This window comes from Dermacentor andersoni, chromosome 1, assembly GCF_023375885.2.
Source record: "Dermacentor andersoni chromosome 1, qqDerAnde1_hic_scaffold, whole genome shotgun sequence".
Classification (NCBI taxonomy): Eukaryota; Metazoa; Arthropoda; class Arachnida; order Ixodida; family Ixodidae; genus Dermacentor; species Dermacentor andersoni.
Window position 1 is genome coordinate 15,424,393 of NC_092814.1, and position 16,393 is coordinate 15,440,785.

Here is a 16,393-nt window from a genome sequence, read left to right on the forward strand (position 1 = left end):
CCAGGACCTGCGCGACAACCCCTCGTCGCAGCGAGCGTCGTCTCTACGAGCTTCGCATCGAGCGTCCTAAGCGCTCAAAAGGCCTGTGCACTTTGTGCATTTTTTTCTATATGGTCTAGCTGACGAGGGTGGCGCATGCCTAAGAGAAGTTAACTGTTTGTTCAGTTGCACTAGCTAGCGCTCACTAGCGTTGTATAGCTACACTACAAAATTGCGTAAAGTTAGTGTTGTTGCTTAGCTGTAAGCCCGATGTTTCGTGGGCATGGCTTGGCCACACGGGTCTTCTCCGTGCCGGAATCGAAGAGGACGGGCCACGTGTTGCGGGGTGGCGGCGTATAGCTTCAGGTTTTTGTCTGACACACAGGGTTAGCTCACACTGCGCAGGCTACAGCTGATAGCCGTCCTCTTACGACTGCGTCAGGGACATGGACCCATCCGAATGGCCTTGCGACCTGACCCCACTATTTCGAGACGGAGATAGCCCGCGCGCGTCAGTGCTGTCGAGCGAAATGTGGAATGACGGAAGCAAACTGCATTCGGACATTACCTCGCCAGCTTTTAGGCACTAACCCGCTCTACACAGCACCTCGACGCCGGACGTCGCCTGCTGTTTTCGTCGGAGCTGGGTCGGGCAGCAGCTACAATAAGCGGCCCGTTTCGTTGCCGTTGTTGGTGTTCGTTTTTCGATGTGACCCGCCGTGGTTGCTCAGTGGCTATGTTGTTGGGCTGCTGAGCACGAGGTCGCGGGATCGAATCCCGGCCACGGCGGCCGCATTTCGATGGGGGCGAAATGCGAAAACACCCGTGTACTTAGATTTAGGTGCACGTTAAAGATCCCCAGGTGGTCGAAATTTCCGGAGTCCTCCACTACGGCGTGCCTCATAATCAGAAAGTTGTTTTGGCACGTTAAACCCCATAATTAAATTAAAATTAATTTTTCGATGTGGGCTTACTGTCCTCGCTATCTTCCAGAGCATCACTCGCACCGCGCCCGGTCTACGGTGTTCCCTCGTTGGCGTGGCCTTGTGGCCCTGTACCGGGTAAATACCACGTACAGATGAATAGTAGTACCTCTGTGTTCTCGAGTGCTTGAAAAAAAAAAGCCTTGTTGTCGTTTCAGGATCCCGAGGCCCGCTTTCGAGATTGCGGACCACGAGTCGGAAGGATATTCAGTGTGCTGCTCGACGTTTGCCATCCTCCCAACGTCCCCCACCGGAGATGGCCTTGAGCACCTCTTACCGTGGCTGACCGCGTTGGCTCTTTTGCATTACCACGTCCATGGCGTCCTTCTGCTACGGGGGACTTCGTTTGGTACTGCTGGTAAATATCACTTAAACACGATTCGTACTATCGCGGTGTCCTATTATTATTATTATTATCTCATAGTTATTAATATTGTTGTTCATTGTTATTAATATGGTTGTTAGTGCTTTTCTCATACTGCCGCTTTTGACTCAGAGCACAGCAGGTGGGACTACTTCAGGTTCAAACGCCCTTAGTAGGAGCTGCAACGTGTGGCCGCTTTGCCAGTTGCTCGCATGTCGTAGGTGATACTGAACGCCATAGCGCATAAAAATAAATTACGCGGCTCCCACGCGCTGTTCGAATCCATGTAAGCGAAACTTTCTGTACTGTTTGCGTTAATTGACGGGAATTGGTGACGATTTTTCACGTCGTATGCACTCTAGCGCCGAGTTAGTGTGATATGTTGCCTTGCGTACACTACTTGTTCGTCTACGTAGTACACAGGACATACAGCGATGCGGGATTTGCTTGTGCGCCATTGTTCATAGCTGGGGAGAAGGGTCGACACTATCATTGCCTCACACGGAGAGTGATAGAAGTGGTAAACTAAATAAATTATGGGGCCTTACGTGCCAAACCAATAATACGTGTGGCACTTTCCCAGAGCGAGGTATTGGGCCGAGAAGTGCGAGATTCCACACTGCGCAAGCCAGAATTAGCTCGCAGATGACCGCGGCGTGTTCATGACGCATGTTAGAACGATCGAGACCGGCGACTGCTTCGAACATGAATGGTTTATTGAAGTAGCTCGCGGCAAGGAGCCTTTCTCGTATTCGTCTTCAAGTACTTTGATGAAGATATTTTACAGGCTCCCGCCTTCCAACTTGCATGAGATAGGCTTTGGCGGGATGTTTGAGGCACCCTTCAAAGATGTTGTTCACAGATGTTCCGAGAAATTATTTGTTGCCTTGATGAAGCTAATTAGGGCCCAGGATCAGACCTCTCAAATCCTGGCAGTCCAGAGGGCTCGCGAGAGGGCCGTCAGGTTTCACCTGATGGTCCCCGAGTGGGCCTAGTCAGGTGACGTGGCGTTTGCTTACTTCTATAGTGGGCCAAATAAAGTTGTTTCACTCACTCACTTTCTGAATTAGACAAGCCCTTGTTATTTCGTCGCGACCAGAGTAACTTCCTTCAATTTGGCACATTTTCCAATATGTTCTTCGACTCAGTCTTAACACCAGTACAGTAGCACCTATTTACTTTAAATATTCGCCATGCCATCTCATCCACCAAGCTTTTACGAGTTCGCATCTGCTTCGCCGTGTTTCTTCAACGTCTCTGTTGTATAGCCTTGTTTGTCCACTTTGAAGCTGTTGGCGTCCGCCTACGTTGGCAGGTATCAGTGGCATGGGCTCATTAGGTTCGCCATGCACGTATGTTAACGGTCAATTGCTGTGCGCTCCTTCAACTTCTGCTACAATTGTGCGTGGCTGCTCCACTGTAGTTGTACTTGAGATTATTTTTCGCATCAATGTCTTCAGGCTTCGTGTGGCGCACTCGAAAAATCCTCCCACACCTCCACGGGGCGCACTCAGCTATCGTTTTCCATTGGTGGGTACTGCAGTAATCCTTCGCTCATTCGTACCCAACAGCTTCAAGCATTTCCTTCTCGGTCTTAGTAAAGGTACTGGCGTTGTACGAACAGATTACGGCAGGTATACCCCGTCGTGCGGTGAATTGCCGGAAAGCTTGCAAAAAAAACTGGATATCGACATGTCATTGGTCATCTCCAAGTGTACTCCTCTCGTTACCGCGCAGGTGAAAACTTATTGTTCCACAATGTCGTATTTGTTTTACGCATAAAGTGTTCCGGTGAGGTCAGCTCCTGTGACTTGCAATTACCCCGATTCGTTGACTCTCCGCCGGGAGGGAGGCAGAATTTAATTGGCCTGTCTTGTGTTACGCCTCTTGCAGACTATGCATTTATTTAAAACACTTTTCACAGCTTGGCGACCCTGCAATATTCGCAACTTAACCCGCACTTGCGCTAGCTTTGCTTGAAATCCGCCATGCAATATTTGATCAACGTGACGTATCGGCGGTACAGTGAAATACCCGTCCTTTGGAAATGCGACGACGTGCCGGCTTTGATTCTCGGCTGTAGTGCAAATCTTTTGTCTTGCGAGTCCTTTGTTGTGACAATACTTGTCCATTTATTTTAAATTACTTAGCGCTCGAATCGGCATTGTCACTTGGCTGCCTGAGTAGTACTTTCGTCGTATCCAATATGTCTCTGCAATTAAACGGCTTGTAAACGGCCTTTGTGATCTTGCGTTGTCTATGAACCTGAATACACATGCTGTTAGATGCCGCCCGTATGACAAATTTCATTTACAAGATTAGTTGATTCTCTCGTTCCTGTGCAGGTGCGACAATGATCTTCGTGTTCATCGTCAATCTGTACATTCGTGTGAATCACGCTTGCTCTTCCCGGCTCCACGGATATAGCTCATTCGGGTCCATGCCACCCTATTTTTCGAGTCCGTCAACGTCTTTGCACTTATACCACGTGTGCGTAGATACCCCAGATTGTCTTCACCTTGAATGCACGACTCGCTCGTTTGTGTTTTCTCTTACTTCTGCGACTCTATTAACAAATGTATCCCCTTTGCTTGTCCCTCTGATACAATGAAGTACAAGCATTGAGTCGGTCAAGCAGGCTGCTTGAATTCTCGCGGTGAAATGACTTTTGATGTAGACGCCTAGCCTTGATGCCATCACCACTGCCATTAGCTCAAGTCTTGTTAAACTTGGCTCTTTGATTAGAGCTGCGTCGCTTTTCGCTGTCGGTAGGCTTGACTTTGTTCCATCGATTTACACGACTGCCAAGTATAGTGCCGCTTCGTTTGCTGTTGGACTTCCGTCGACATACAGCTTGTATGCTTGTTCTACTTGATCCTTGCTTGCGTAGTATTGGAGAACTAGAACTATCAGCTCCTTCGTTTTAGACATCGGGTCGCTCCACTTGTCGCATTCTCCTTTAAGGAGTGGCTCACCTCGCGCATCGTCCCTTCTCTAATTTTTGAAAGCCTATCTATGCGCATATCGTAAAAGGTGACGCAAGCCAAGCGCATCAAATACCTTTCCTGCTGCTCGCGCAGCACTGTCCTTTTGGTTGAGTACGTTGTTTCTGGTAAGGATGCATACTTCTCCACACGAAAGGATAGCACGTCTTTTGGGTACTTCCATAAAATGGCAAGAAGCATTGTTTATCCTTTCGATCGAATCCCTATGTGATCGTCGTCCCTTTCGTTTTCGTCTATTTTGCTTAGGCTCTCTTCATTGGATGTCCATTTTCCCAAGTTCATCGCCGCCTCTTTGATCAGTTTTGCCTTTTTGTATAACTTGACAGCACCTTAAAACGTTGCTGCCCCTAGGATTACATCACCCACGTAAATCTTTCTGTACTGGTTCTTGCATCTCCAAATCAGTCAGCCACTTGTTTCAAATGGTGCTTGATTGTAGCTGCCAGCAGAAATGGGCTCCGGGTTTTACCGGAAGTTACTCGTCATGCGGCAGGTTTGTACTTCATTCCGCAGCTTTTCCTCACATCGTCATGCACCCAACACAGAAATCTCATGGCATCTGTCCTCTTAGTGGATCGAAATTTGTAGAAATGCCTTTTCAACGTCTCTAAATAGGGCCACCTTTTCCTTAAAGAGTTTGTCCTGCCTCCAGATAGTCGTTTAATGACATGGCTTTCTGCGTGTTTGAAGAGGCATCGAATACTACACGAACCTTTGTCGTGGCTCGATCTTCTCGAAAGCAGTCCATCAAATGTTATCGCTCAGCGCATGTATTTGCATATTGCATGCATGCGGGACGCGAACTGTGTTGTGCTTTCTGGAAGGCATGCGAGCACCAGCGATTACTTCAGAACCTTCGTTGACTCGTGTACGAAAGCGGAACGCGCTTGACCCGCTGATCAGATTTTCGCCGATTGTGTTCGCCACTGTCGTTGTGCCTTGAGTGTAGCCTGCGTTTCTGGGCACACGTCCTCGCAATAAAGTTTCGCCATTCTGGTTTTCTACTGTGTTCTTGATCCTCATTGCCACGTGACATCTGGTAGACGTGCTTCACGTTAATGCACCGGACGCTCTCAACAAGCCGTAATCCAAGCCTGAACTCCGAAGACCACCAACGTCGCCAAGGATCAGCGAGGTAGATGTAGGCTGCAAGGACTGCCCCCGGAGCACGGAGTTCTGCCTGAGACGACCAGGAAGACTGTGACCAAGTCAACAACCACAATGGAAGCACCAGGGTCCATCATGTTTCAGAACCCATGGAGTCGCCAACTTTCGTGAAGCTTCGTCGGACGATCCGGAAACCTGGCTTTCTTAGACTTTTGGAAGAATCTCGGCCTTCAACAACTGGACCTCTGAGGATAAGCTACGCCACGTCCACTTCTCCCTGGAAGAAGCCGCGAAGACATGGTTTGAGAACCGGGCCGGAGTCCGCCCTTACAACGTGGGACCAGTTCCGCAGCAACTACCCGAGAACCTTCATGAGCGTCGTCCGGCAAGGGCCGAAGTTTTATTGGAAGCCCGAATGCAACTACCTAATGAAAACGCTGCCATGTTTACGGAAGAAATGAGGCGCCTATTGCGCCACGCCGACCCAGAAATGTCAGAGTCCTGCTAAAGCGTGGTACGATGCAATAACTTTTAACCGGTACGATTCGAAGACCGTCGGAGAGTTTCTTCGTCAGGCCGCCACAATCGGCAAAACACTGGACATGCGGGGCCGGCAATTAAACCGTCGCACGATGTCAACAAATGCAGCGGTCATGCGGGAATAGCTTCAGAAGTTCACCTCTTCATCACAGCATCAAGTGGCTTCAATTGCCGACGTCGTACGCGAGGAAATCCAGCAGCCACACGGGGTGCCTCAGTCGCCCCAGCCGGTAGCGATGACGCAAACCACCGTAGTCCGCCATCCCGTTCCGCCTCCGCGCCTGCCAGGTTCCGATAACGCCGCCTGTCCGTCGTCCACCGCAGCCTCTGCCAGCACGCCAATCTGTCGTCCCACGCAGCATGCCAAAAGACTGACGTTTGGCCCACCACAATCAGCTCTGCTACCACTGCGGAGAAGCGGATCACGACTACCGCCGATGCCCATACCACGAGTCTGCTCGCAGTCTACGCGCCACGTCCACCACCTTTGCGAGCTGCCACGTGATATCACCGACTACATAGCCAGAACGCAGTGGAAGCTCCAACGTCCGGCGCGTTTGCCGTCGTCAGTACGCTACCTGCCGCCGCAGCGCCGACCATACACTGGTCCAGCCCTGGGCCGTTCCGCAAGTCTCTATTCGGAAAACTAAACGCAGCTACCGATGGAGGTGGAGTTGCTGCACGTCTAGTAACGAAGATCCTCCTCCGCCGCCGACGATGACGCTTCGTGATCTATTTCGACGGCACAGCAACGACACGCCGCCATCCCGACGAAGCCTGGAAGCCAGGAATACGCCAACAAAAGACAACCTGACGACGCCACGTACTAGCCACAGGTCAACGCGACGCAGGTGTGAACCGACGCGAAGATCGAAGTGCAACGGAAGAACCACTGGCCACGACATGCTTCTCAACGGCCACGAAGTAACCGCGCTTGTAGACACTGCAGCTGACTACTCCATCTGTGGATTATCCGCCGCTAAGTTGAAGAAACCATAGGACAGAACTCCATATCGGACAGCTTGAGAACACCTCATCACTGTCATGCCACCTCATGACCATCAGTGTCACAGGACAATACCTTCGTTTTTCTTTAACCTTTTCGGCAGTCGGAGAGTCTTTTCATTGCATTTTCCTTGTTGATTTACAAGTTAACGCTTTAATTCCAATGCAAGTGGACTGGATGGCGGCCGTTTACTTCTGTTTTACTCTGATTGAATTTCGGCTTCTTTAGTATTGACACTGTTTGGGGATCCCCATTGATTCAACGCTCCATAACCTTTGTATATCTCTTGCTGGATTGTTTCCACAGCTTCAACCTTCAGAACCATGATTGATGTTATGCCTGATCAAATTGTTTTGGGGTCCTTTTTGAGGGCCTTGCAGTACCCAACCCCGTGTAGTCTCGACTGCCATCAGTCTTTCGATATTTTACGTTCTACGAGCGAAGAACTCCCAATAATTGAGCCCTTCAGCAGTCATATGGCTTTTGTTGCAGTCGTCTCGGTTCTGTCATCCGCCACTTGTTGCTTTAGTTCCATTTCTCTCGTTGGAATTCTGATTTGTAGCAGGTAGACAGCAGATACGACGTCGGCTTGATCTACTACCACGGCTGATTTGTTTCCTCGCGTTGCTACAGTTAATTGAACGTTAATTTCAATTTTCGTCTCATTCCAGTGAACCAGTCGTCAGCCTTTCCTGTAATATCTTCGCTCCTATTTCTTTTACTAATCCAGCTGCAATAAATATCCGCTGGCGTTCGCTGTCTAATAATAATCGGCATTGTCTGCCACCTTATTCTCCCTCTATCCAAGCTACAGACGTCTCCAAAAGCGCAAAATTGTTTTACATTTCCATTTGCGTGTAGAGTAGCCGTCGTTGCTTCCGCTTGCTGTGTTCTGACCTGCTCTACCTTGCGACACCGTTACGCCTACTTATCTAGCATGTTGTCCTTTGCACTGCTTGCATTAGCCTCTTCCTCTACAAATATGTGCAGTGTTCTGGTCGGTTGCATCTGAAACATATTCTATTCTCCGTGAGAATGTTTTTTTTCTCATTGGAATGTTCCGACGACAGTCCTCAGTTACGTTGTTGTTCTGCTTGCAGAACAGGCAGCTTTTGTTTCTGAGCTATATATGCTGTAATTCCGAAGCTGTATGCTATTATTCCTTGGCTTCGCAACTATCCTCTCCTGTTAACACTGTCTTCCTGGGAAGATATTTGCTATCGCTGGAATGACTTAAGCCTGTCCAGCTTTTCCTTGCATTGTTTTCCTGTTGCTTTGCGCGCTAGATTTCATGGCTGAGCTGTTTTTCATTGCTTCTTTTGACTTGTACTGCACCGATAACTCCGGTGGAATTGCTCTCTTCAATGCTGTCAACATCGACGCGAAACTGGCACTCGAATCACTGCAGGTGCAGACGAACAATCTGTTCAACTGCGCTCCGTGCACTATCTCGCGTAGTTAATAAGTTTCTTGCACCGACCTCACTTTCTCTAGACTCAAGAGCACACTCATGCGCAGCTCCACTGATCGTTCACGATTTCCGAACGTTGTTCGTAATATTTTTATCGCTTCATCACAACTTTCATATGCAGATAAAGCAATGAAGCCCTTTTATAGCATACGCTGCCTTTCCGGTTAGAGGTGCTAATAAACTATTGTCCCTTCCCTGAGGTTGGGTCTGAGGTGAACGGCTCACTCGCACTGAGCCCAGAAGAGATTCCACTCCAGAGCTCTTCCGCCGAACTTTGTCATTTCCAGATTAGGTAGCTTATGTATTTCCCTTGCATCTTGTTCTGAACTTAGTGATGCCACCTGCGTTGTTCTATTCAAATCCAACTCTATGGTCTCTCGAATTCTGAACTATATTGTAGGCAAGATCGTCGTTATTTTCAAGTCGTACTCTATCATTCAAATACTGCTTCGGTAGCATTTTCTGCGACAAATTCCTCCATTTATTCGTTGGCGCTGTTGAGGCTTTCGCTTATTCTCTTGCGTTGTGCGCAACTTTTGTCTGGTAATTGCGTTGATAAGCTTCGTGATCTATGGCGAAGCGCTTTGCTTTTCTTCGTAAATATATGCTTCGCTCATTTCTAGTCGCGTAACAATGGCGTCTTGCTCCTCAGTCAGCTGTTCCGATGCTTATATAGTCTTCGGTCTCGTTGCCCGATCCGCTGCTCCACCACCGTTTCCTTTTCTGCTTCTTTGCAGGTTGACCTTCCTTTTGGGCGGAGAGGTAGTAGGCTGGTTCACAGCACCATTGTTGAAAACGGTAGTCTGAGTGTGAGAACCAAGTCTGAGTATGGCCACTAACCCCAGGGCCTGCGCAGCAAACCCTCGTCACGGCGAGCGTCGTCTCTGCGAGCTTCGCATCGCGCGTCCTAAACGCTCATCAGGTGGTCTTTTGCATATTCTAGATGGTCTAACTGGCGAGGGTGGCGCACGGCCTAGAGAAGTTAACTGTTAGTTCAATTGCACTAGCTATGCGCTCACTAGGGTTGTATAGCTACATCACAAAACTGCTTAGCTGTAAGCCCGAGGTTTTGTGGGCATGCCTTGCGGCCACACGGGTCTTCTCCGTGCCGGAATCGAAGAGGACGGGCCACGTGTTGCGGGGTGGCGGCGTATAGCTTCAAGTTTTAGCTGACACACAGGCTTAGCTCACACTGCGCAGGCTACAGCTGATAGCCGTCCTCTACGAGTGCGTCAGGGACATGGACCCTTCCGAATGGCCTTGCGACCCGACCCTACTATTTCGTGACAAGATAGCTCGGGCGCGTCAGTGCTATCGAGCGAAATGTGGAATCACGGAAGCAAACGCCATTCTGAAATTGCCTCGCCAGCTTTTAGCTATTGCGGCGACCTTACGTCCCCTACGGTCTGGAGCGGAACCCGGCCGTGCAGCAGTTACGGTGAGTGGGCCATTTCTTTGCGGTTCCAGCTGTTCTTTTCTGGTTGTTTACTTTCCTCCTTGCGCCCCAGATGATGACCTTGATCACCACTCGTGCCGTCACCGAGCGTCTTAACTCTTTCGCATTCCCTCGGCGGGGAAGTGTTGCTGGTGGATTGGACTTTGTTCCTCGCCCGGCACTACTCCTGGCAAGTACCACGAACACTAGAATCGTAGTATGGCTGCGTGCTCGAGTGTTTAACAAGCCCTGCATGATTTCAGGTTCCTACCATCTGCTTTCCATTGCGGCTATTCCCAAGCATATCCAGCGGGCGGTTCTGCACATCTAGTCTCCGGCCGTGTTATGTCTGCATTTTTCTCGCCGGTGGCTTTCAGCTGGGAGATGGAGATTCGTTCAACTCCCTGCACTACTTCTGACAAGTACCATGTATACACTCCAATGGTACTACGGTTGTTTTCTCGTGTGGCGTATAAGCCCTGTGGCATTTAAGGTTCCGAACGTGTGCTCATGAATGAAGCTGTGTTTTCCTCTGACGGCTATGGTTCGTGTTCTCTCAGTGCTCCTTTTCTTGATCCTGTTGCTACATCTTGCCGGTTCCGCAAGTACACAAATTTTGTGGGCTTCCGATGAAATTTGCTCTCGAATGTATTTACTATGCAGACCTTCGAGGTTAGGTTCATGCTTCGGAAAACTTCCTTCGCCAGAGTTTCCAAAAGGCTTTTGTATGTCGCTCTCCGAGTAAAACGACGCTGAATTTCTTCCGTTCCTGGCTATATTTCTTAGCTGAATTTATTTTCTCACCCGTAATTTATTTCGTCTGCTCGGAGTGCCACATTTTTCACACTGCTTTTGTAACTCTACGTAGTGTTCACTTTTGTCGAAGGTTGCCGTCCTATTCAATGTTTCCTCCCAGTTTTCTGGTTCCGCCCATCGGGTCCGCAGACTACATTCTCCAGCTCCGTCGTGAACTTGTGTTAACGATTGCTTCTTAATGATACCACCTACTTCGTATGCTCGGGTATATAGTTCTCCATTATGCAGTACACATCCACCGATCGCTTTCCGAAGTAGACTTGAAAACTACGAATGAGCCTTTCACAGAAACCGCCCCCACTCGGTGTTTTGTGGAGGAAATTTCCACTTGGTGATAGGTCATAAATTGTTCAATTTATCGACGTAATGTTGCTGTGACCGCATTCAATCCCTTATTCGTTCTCCTGAAAGTCTTGCATTGTTGCTGAGCACATTTATGTTCGAGCTGAGAAACGCCGAAAATAGCGTAGATAACAGATGTGAAGCGTCTCCAACAGTTTCGCAGTATACACGTCTTGTCACGGCAAATGTGAAAGTTGATACAGAAAGTTTGGCTATGTCTATTTTTTTGTAGTTGCTCCCAGCGCACCGTTGAAACGTAGACCAGCTATTTAAATGTGGTCTTCGTTACTCTATCCTCAAGAGGAAGTACTTGCTCTTACGACGAACTGGAATTGTATCTTCGCCACACAACGCACTGTCATATTATTTCTTTCACGTATATGCGCCAGTATACCGCGTACTCCACCGTGAAGTTTGTCCATAAAGGTGTCGCACTAATAGTCAATGGATTTCTTCCATTTACATGTCATCGGGTGCTGCTCGTCTTGTGATACGGGCCCTACCGATGGCGCCCTTGAAGTCTCATAGGGCCTATATCTTAACAAATCTGGTATTCACCTACTGTCTGCACATTCGCTTGCTTGCTGAATTTCTGCAATTTTTCAATATAAACACTTTATTCTATAGCCAAATGAGGCAGGTGTCAGCGGTATTGATTTCTTCTGCTTTTAGTGGACCGTAGAACTTGTCCTCTAATATTATTCACGAAACGAAACATTCACGCAGTTCTCTCCAAATATTCGAGTAACTGCCGAACTTGCCTACTTCAATGCCTCGTCTTGAGATCTTTTTCGACGTATATCTGACACGAGAATCATCTCCTTTCCTTTCATTTTTATCCGGCATTTTGTAACAGCTATTTGGTCTGTAGCAACTGGGATCCCTTCCACTAAATTGTTCACTACGACATCTTTTCTACGGTGATTCCTGGTTATAGCTGCTCAACTTTTCACTACTATTGACGTATCCCCATTGTTCTCCTACTGAGGAATTTTTTTTTCGTTAGTCTGTATTCAACGGGTGCTTCGTGCATTTTCTTACTCCAATGCAGCACGATTGTACAAGTGGTCTGATACTTTACTGTTGCTCGCAAGTTCTAATTTGCGAGACTGACGACGGTGTTCATTAGAGCAACTCTGTTCTTAGCCAGGACCAGCAGTGTCTCCGCTCTGATATAACATTACCATGAATGCTGCACTTGAATACACCGCCGGGCTTGCATCCGAAAAGTGTCAGTGCTTAGGTTCCGTTTCTTGTTGTCGATGCGCTCTTGAGTCCTTCATCTTCCTTGGTATATTTTTCCATAGATCAGTTATCTTTGTCTGGGAGAGGGTTGTCCCAAGATTTCGGTTTTTTCCCGTCATTGAATACCGATATTGGCTGTTACAGTGCAGGACGGTAAATTCCAGCCGACCGAATATTTTTGCCCTGGCTTGAAGTACTCATTGCTTCGTGAGCATTTCACTCGAGTCTTCATATCGATATGATAGCAGAATACCGTCGGCCGTGTCCCAGTTCATTCCTAGAATACTGGTCTGGCTTGATCACGTAAGAACGGCACCTTGATGCGCATTTCAATTCTAATTTCTTCACTGTTTGATGTCCCTTTCCAGAGATTTATTGCAGCTCGGTGAAATTTTTTTTGTTTCTGCGTTCACGCCTTTTGCCTGGTTTATGATGTTCCAAGCATAACTTCATCAACACAAACTTAATTACGTTTTCTGTCATTGCAATTGGATTGGATTGGAGCCAACTTTATGCCTGCAGTTGGGCGCTCGCGCGCCCCGACGAGGGCCTACGTCATCCTCGAAGTCGCCGTTACTCGGCGCGGGTCTCCGCTCGCCGTTGCCGGCTCGCTGGGTCCGTGCCTTTCGAGCGCCTCGAGGACCTGCTGGACGGCCCAGAGCTGATCGTCTCGGTCGTAGTTCTTCGCGGCTGCCTCGAGCCGCGGTGGGAGCGTTCTTGATTTTGCTTCCTCTGGATAATAAACGCAGTCCCACAAGATGTGCCTGTAGTCTGCAGTCTCCCTCCGGCAGACTCTGCACATATCTGTCGGATATGTCTCGGGGTACATGCGATTCATCAGTCTCGGGCTCGGTAGCGATCCGGTCTGGAGCTGTCTTAGTATTACCGCCTCCGCTCGACTCAGTCTCGGGTGCGGGGGTGGGAGAGTCCTACGAGCCAGGCGGTAGGCCTTCGTGATTTCATTGTACTCCTTCATGCGGTCCTTGGTTCCGAACCACGTCGGACGGTCTGTCGCCGGGGCGCGGTTGGTTTGCGCTCGCGCCGCTGCGTGTGCCGTCTCATTATGGTTCTCATTGCGTTCCGACGCGTCGCCCGCGTGCGCCGGGAACCACTTGAGTCGTACTTTTCGTTCTAGGTTGACCGCTCGCAGTACGCGCTCAGCCTTCCTGCAGATTTGGCCTTAATTTTGGCGAAGTTTCGCACCGCCTATCTTGAGTCACTCAGCACCGTGTGGTAGTCTGCATCGGCGATGGCCAGGGCGATGGCTACCTCCTCCGCTTGTTCCGCTCCGGCGCTTCTCACGCTCGCTGCCGTCCTCGTGGCGCCGGTTGACGCCTCTATGAGGACCGCTGCGAAGGCGTTCCGTTGGTATTCGGCCGCGTCCACGTACTGCGCGTGTTCGTCGTTGGCATGCTGGTCGATGAGAGCCTTGGCCCTCGCCGCTTTTCTTCCCTTGTTGAACTCTGGATTCGTTCTTCAGTATGGGGTCGATTCTGGTCTGGCGTCGGACCTCTTTGGGTACGGGGAGCTTCATCTCCACCTCGTTCGAGCGTCTAATTCCCAGATCGTCCAGTACCTTCCTCCCGGCTTTGGTCATGGACAGCCGCTCCAGTTGAAAGGTCCGTTGCGCTTCGGCTATTTCTTCGAGCGTATCGTGTATCCCGAATTGTAACAAGCGGGTCGTGCTCGTGGACTCCAACAGGCCCAGCGCCGTCTTGTACGCTTTTCTGATGAGCACGTTGATTTTGTTTCGTTCGTGTTGCAGCCATCTGTGGTAGGCTGCAACGTACGCGACGTGGCTGATGACGAAGGATTGGACGAGCCTAATCAGGCCCTCCTCTCTCAGGCCAGCCTTCCGGGAAGTGACTCGTTTGAGGAGTCTAATCGCGTTGGTTGCTTTTGCCGTGAGACGGGTGATTGTTGCCCCATTTCTTCCGTGCTTTTCGATGACCATGCCTAGGATCCTAATTTTGCCCACCTCGGGGATTACGTTGCCGGATTTGGTAACGATTCTGATTTTTTCGTTTTCGCGTTGTCTGGTCTTGCCTCTGCTGTTTTTGGTAGGTGGGAGTATGAGAAGCTCCGATTTGCTCGGCGAACATCTCAGGCCGGTGCTTTCCAGCCGGTCTTCTATTGCGCCGACGGCGGCTTGCAGTGCGCCCTCGATATGGGCGTCGCTGCCACCGGTTACCCATAGCGTGATATCGTCCGCGTAGATGGTGTGCCTGACGACTTCGATGTGCCCGAGCTTTTCGGCCACTCCGATCATTACCAGGTTGAACAGCATCGGCGAAATGACCGATCCCTGCGGTGCGCCGGTGCTCCCGAGCTTCTTCTCTTGCGTCTGTAGGTCGCCTGCTCGTAGTTCGACGGTCCTGTCCGTGAGGAAGTCGTTGATGTAGTTGTAGGATTTCTCGCCCATGTTGAGCTTGGAGATTTGGGACAGAATCGCCGAGTGTTTCACCTTATCGAAGGCGCTCTGCAGGTCGAGCCCTAGGATTGCTTTGTTGTCGCGGGCGCTGCCGCCATCATCGATGATTTGGTATTTGAGCTGCGGCATCGCGCCCTGCGTGCTGAGGCGCTGTCTGAAGCCGATCAAAGTGGCCGGGTACAGCCCTTCTCGTTCCAGGTAGTCTTGCCACCTGTTGAGCAGGACGTGCTCCAGCACCTTGCCCACGCAGGACGTGAGCGAGATGAACCGGAGGTTATCCGTCTCCGGCGGCTTCCCCGGCTTGGGGATCAGGATGGTCTTGGCTGTCTTCCACAGCATTGGCAGCGCGCCCGCTCTCCAGCACTTGTTGAAGTATTTTGCGAGGTTTTCAATCGAGCCATCATCGAGGTTCTTGAGCGCCTTGTTCGTGACGAGGTCCGGGCCGGCTGCTGACCGGCTGTTGAGGTCGTGCAGGGCCGCGCGTGCCTCCTCGACGTCGATGTCACGATCGAGCTTCGCGTTGGGCAGGCTGCTGTACGGCGCGTGTTGTTCGGTGGGTGTAGTCGGCAGGTATTTGTCGTTAATGCGCCTGGTGACTTCGTCGACGCCGTCTGCTGAGACCGCCCGATGTATGAGCCTGGCGAGTCTGTACCTATGGTGCGACTTGGTCTTGGTTTCGTCGACCAGGTGCCGCAGCAGGTTCCACGTCTTCCCGCTGTGCATCTGCCCGTCTGCCGCGTTGCAGATCTCGTTCCACTGTTGCGTGCAGAGAGCGCGGCAGTGATCTTCGATCGCTTGGTTCAGCTCCGCCACCTTCTTTCTCAGTCTGCGGTTAAGCCGTTGTTTCTTCCAGCGATTGAGTATCGACTGTTTGGCTTCGATGAGATGCGCAAGCCGGCTTTCTACTTTGTCGATCTCCGCGCCCGTTTCAATTTCTTTGGCCGCGTCGCGTACACTCTTGATTTCGGCCGTCCACGAGTCGATGTCTTCGATCTCGTCGTCACCGTCTCTCTTCTGGGTTCTAGCGTCTCGAAAGGCATCCCAGTCTATCCATCTGTGTGCTTTGATGCTGGTGTCGTTGTGTTCCTGTATGCCGATTTCCACGATGGTGTGGTCGCTGCCTAGGTCGGTCCCCGTGTTTCTCCAGGTGATCGCGCCCCGGATGTCGTTCTTGACGAACGTGAGGTCCGGAGTGGTGTCCCGGGACATGGAGTTACCAATTCTCGTCGGATGTGTCGGGTCCGTGATGAGGGTGAAGTCGAGTTCTGTGGCGGCTTGGTACAGGTCGCGGCCCTTTGCTGTGTACTTGTTGTAGCCCCAGGCAGGCTTCATCGCGTTAGTCTCCGCACGCGATCAGCGTGTTGCGGCCCGCTGCGGTGCTGGCTCTGTGCAGTAATGCCTTGAATCTGTTTTCTCTGCGTTGGGTTGCTGTAGACGTTGAGCAGAAATATGCTTCCTTTCCTCATCTTGCCCGGGATGATTTCGGTGAGTGTGTGCTCAATTTTGATATTGATTTGCAGCTCGTGTTCGACGAACGTGAGTCCCTTCCTGACCAGGGTGCACAGGCCTCTGCCGTCGGGTGGTCCCTTGTGCACTCTGTAGCCGGGGAGGGACGGTGCGTCGGTTAGTGTTTCCTGTAGTAGTATAACGTCTGGCTTGCGCGCGGCAT